Source organism: Rhinopithecus bieti, unplaced genomic scaffold, assembly GCF_001698545.2.
Source record: "Rhinopithecus bieti isolate Rb0 unplaced genomic scaffold, ASM169854v2 scaffold_81659, whole genome shotgun sequence".
Lineage (NCBI taxonomy): Eukaryota > Metazoa > Chordata > Mammalia > Primates > Cercopithecidae > Rhinopithecus > Rhinopithecus bieti.
The window spans coordinates 1771190-1776009 of record NW_016837762.1 but is presented as its reverse complement, the minus strand read 5'-3'; the positions used below and the strand labels follow the sequence as shown (position 1 = coordinate 1776009).

General features: G+C 39.0%; 1 pseudogene; it reads left to right on the top strand.

The window, feature by feature from the left end:
• Positions 1-1080: 1080 nt before the first annotated feature.
• Positions 1081-2273, top strand: LOC108524821 (tyrosine-protein phosphatase non-receptor type 2 pseudogene; annotated as a pseudogene).
• The last annotated feature ends 2547 nt before the right edge of the window (positions 2274-4820 follow it).

The following is a 4820-nucleotide window of genomic DNA, read 5'->3' as shown; positions in this document are numbered from 1 at the left end:
CTACCTTTTAGTATACTTCCATTGAAGCACTTAGAACACACTATCACACTGTCTATTTTCTTTTCTGTAGTATCTGAAACTCAGCTAGACTCATTTTAATTCTTCTTTCACTTCATATACTACCCAGCATTCACTGGTGACTGAATGGATAAATGAATGAATGCATGCATGATGAGACATTGAAGATTCTCATTCCACTCTCTCTTAATAACTGGTCATGTGTCTCTCAACAGTCTGGGCAATATATCACGTGTTCTCAATTTCACTTCTAATTTCAAACACTGCTGTGGTGCCCAGGCCTGCGTGGTGGGCTTCTTTCATCTTGTGTGGATGCAACCTCACAGCACCTGCTTCTGGCCTCTGCCCCTGGTTTCTGGCCCCAAGGGCTATGTTGGAGCTGTGACACAGGAGTCCCATGGGAACCACTTGGCACTCGGGCATGGACAATCTGGCAACGGGGGACAGTTAAGGCCTATAACCTTGCCCTTGACCACTGAGGGACAGGAGCTCATAGAAAATGCTTGTCTCATTTTTAGCCTGGTGGCTAAAAATGGCCTGGGTGGCCAATTCTGAGAGACACGTTAAAAGGTTCCTCAGAAGCTCCCACAGGATCAAGTAGCGGATATTCATAATGTTTGCTAATTTGAAAGGGACCCTTGGGTTGGCTTTCTCTCCTTCCGGGGGATCATTCTTCTGTCTTATCAGTCTATTCCTTGGTGTTACATTCCCAAACAAACTCCCTGCCTACCTCCAAGTTGTCTGTACAGGCTTTGCTTTCGGGAGGGCCCAGACTAAGACAATGTGGTAATGTAAAACACCAGCAGCTTGGGAGCCAGAGAGACCCGACTGCTAAACCAAGTTTGCTCATTCACTAGGCCATCACCTTGGGCACATAATTTAACTTCTCTCAGCCTCACTTTCTTCACTTTATAATGAAGATAATACTTTATAGGAGTATGGTAATTACTTCATAGGAGTAATTACCATAATTAGAAATTTACCATATATATATGAATAGAATACATACAAATTCCTTGAGTAATGATTGACTATAATCAACCACATTGGGTGTCTGTCCAGCTTAGGAGCCATCCTCACTCTTCCATTTCTCTTAAGATTTACGACTCGTCCCAGCCATGCCCACCATCATCGAGCGGGAGTTTGAGGAGTTGGATGCTCAGTCTCGCTGGCAGCCACCGTACTTGGAAATTCGAATTGAGTCCCATGACTATCTTCATAGAGTGGCCAAGTTTCCAGAAAACAGAAATCAAAATAGATACAGAGATGTAAGCCCATATGATCACAGTCGTGTTAAACTGCAAAATGCTGAGAATGATTATATTAATGCCAGCTTAGTTGACATAGAAGAGGCACAAAGGAGTTACATCTTAACACAGGGTCCACTTCCTAACATGTGCTGCCATTTCTGGCTTACGGTTTGGCAGCAGAAGACCAAAGCAGTTGTCATGCTGAACCGCATTGTGGAGAAAGAATCGGTTAAATGTGCACAGTACTGGCCAACAGATGACCAAGAGATGCTGTTTAAAGAAACAGGATTCAGTGTGAAGCTCTTGTCAGAAGATGTGAAGTTGTATTACACAGTACATCTTCTATGATTAGAAAATATCAATAGTGGTGAAACCAGAACAACATCTCACTTTCATTATACTACCTGGCCAGATTTTGGAGTCCCTGAATCACCAGCTTCATTTATCAATTTCTTGGTTAAAGTGAGAGAATCTGGCTCCTTGAACCCTGACCATGAGCCTGCGGTGATCCATTGCAGTGAAGGCACTGGGTGCTCAGCACCTTCTCTCTGGCAGACACTTGTCTTGTTTTGATGGGGAAAGGAGATTATATTAACATTAAAAAAGTGTTATTGAACATGAGAAAATACCGAATGGGTTTTATTCAGACCCCAGATCAACTGAGATTCTCATACATGGCTACAATAGAAGCAGTAAAATGTGTAAAGGGAGATTCTAGTATACAGAAACGGTGGAAAGCACTTTCTAAGTAAAACTTAGCTCCTGCTTTTGATCACTCACCAAACAAAATAAAGACTGAAAAATACAATTGGAACAGAATTGGTCTAGAAGAAAAACTGACAGGTGACCGATGTACAGCAAATGCAAGATACAATGGAGGAGAACAGTGAGAATGCTCCACGGAAACGTATTCGAGAGGGCAGAAAGGCCACCACAGTTCAGAACGTGCGGCAGATGAAACAGAGGCTAAATGAGAATGAATGAAAAAGAAAAAGGCCACGATAGGCACCTAATGTTCATGACTTGAGAATATTCTGGAGCTATAAATTTTGAACCATTGATGTGCAAAGCCAGACCTGAAGCCCACTTCGGACACTAAAGTGAGGCTTGCTAAACCTCTAGATTGCCTCACAGTCATTTGTTTACAAAGTAAACTTTACATACAAGGCATGAGGAGCACCCACCAGCAGAAGACTTTGCAGAACCTTTCACTGGATGTGTTGTTAACTGTTTTTAATGCATGTATGAAATATAGAAATATGTAAAAAAAAAAATTAGGAGAGATTCCTTTGTGTTGTACTGCCATTCCTACTGTATTTTATACTTTTGGCAGCATTAAATATTTTGTTAAATAGTAAAAAAAAAAATTTACTACTCATCCCATCGGTTTCCTGGGGATGGGTTCATGTACTCACATTTTTACTAGACTTTGTGACTATTAGCAACCACAATTCTAACTACTGCATTGACTATTACACTAATATACAGAACAAACAATGCCTAGAATTATTTTAAAATAATCATCCTAAATGTACAAAAGACAAAGCACATTTCTATAATATATTGTCTAAATTTCAGGAAGAAACTCTCAACCTTTGAATGAGAGATTTAAGAAAACCAGGTATCAATATCTCGTTGGAATATGTTGTTTTGTTTATACCTAAGATTTTCAAAGCTTTGGGACCTCAAAAGTTTTCCTTATTTAAAAACTTTTACTCGTAACCATAGTCTCCATTGTCAAAAAGGAATGTATAAGGATTATTATGCTTGAAATATTAATCTGTATGGATCTTACAAGATACTCCAAGTTGCTTATACGCTTAGTGGGAAATGAGAATTATTCAAAAGAAAAATTCTATTTTCCCAATAGGAGAAGTGTCCAAAAGTTTCAAAGACCTCAGAAAAATCAGCTTTTGGATGCTTGCTGCCACAGCTGTCAATAAGCAGGAAATAGCAGTAAGTCTTCAGAGAGAGAATTCAATTAAAACAAGTCATTGAGGCTGGGCGTGGTGGCTCACGCCTGTAATCCCAACACTTTGGGAGACCGAGGTGGTCAGATCACCTGAGGCTGTGAGTTCGAGACCAGCCTGACCAACATAGCAAAACCTTGTCTCTACTAAAAACACAAAAATTAGCCAGGTGTGGTGGCAAGCAACTGTAATCCCGGCTACTCGAGAGGCTGAGGCAGGAGAATTGCTTGAGCCTGAGAGGTGGAGGTTGCAGTGAGCCAAGATCCTGCCATTGCACTCCAGCCTGGGCAATGAGAGAAACTCTGTCTCAAAAAACAAAAAACAAAACAAGTCACCGATAGTATGACAAAGAGACATCTGCATCCCATGTCTATTGCAGCACTATTCTCAATAACCAAGATACGGAGTCAACCTAGGTGTGCAACAACAGAATAATGAATGAAGAAAATGTGATATATACACACTATGGAGTATTATTCAGCCATAAAAAAGAGTGAAATCCCATCGTTCATGGAATATAGATGAAACTGGAGGACATTATTTTAAGTGAAAAAAGCCAGGAACGGAAAGTTAAACAGTGCATGTTCTCACTCATATGTGAAAGCTAAAAAAAGTTGATCTCATAGAAGTAAAAAGTAGGACAGAGGATACTAGAGGCTGGGAAGGGAGAGTGACAGAGAGATTTGTTAAAAGATACAAAATTATAGCTAGATAGGAGAAATGAGTTCTAGTGTTCTACAGCACTGTAGAATGACTATAGTTAACAATAATGCAATGTATAGTTTCAAATAGCTAGACGGATATTGTACATTCTCAACACAAAGAAATGATAAACATTTGAGATGGTGGATGTGCTAATTACCCTGATCTGATAACTATAAATTATATGTATGGAAATATAATTTGTGCCCTCAAGAATATGTAGAATTGCTATTTGTCAATTTAAAAAATAAATTTAAAAACTGTATCATTGAATCCTTAAGATGCTAAAGTTAATTTACTTATATAACAAATTAAAAAATTATTTCTTATGCTAATGTTTTTCAAAAAGTATAGCTTTTATGACTTTATATAAATATATCTAAAATAATAATTGTATGATATGTTTTGTAGTCTAATAAAATTTGCACTGAATTCCAACTTTTAAGGGTATCTTTTCCATGGTTTCATCTTTATTTTATATGGGAATTTCTAACTGAAATAAGTTGCTCCTCAAGTTCTAGGAGTTGACCCTAAAAGTAACCAATGTGATCCTCAACACGAGTTCCAGAACTAAAAAGAATGCCTAGTCTATGTTCCTTTGCATTTTTATTTCATTTAAATATCTGTCTACCTGGTCCCCTTGATTAGGGAGCAAGCCTCCGAGGGTCAAGACCATGTTTCACGTCTTTGTGGCCCAGTGCCTAGCACAGAGCTCTGTCCATATCTGCACTCCAAAAAATGTTGACCTACAACTCTTAGACTTGTAGATTCACCTTGTAGTTAAAAGGGCTTTGGAGGTCATCTAACCCATTCCCTTAACTCTCCATCCTACTTCACCAATAACCAGCTTTTGCAAGACACTTCCAGGGGAACAGTCTAT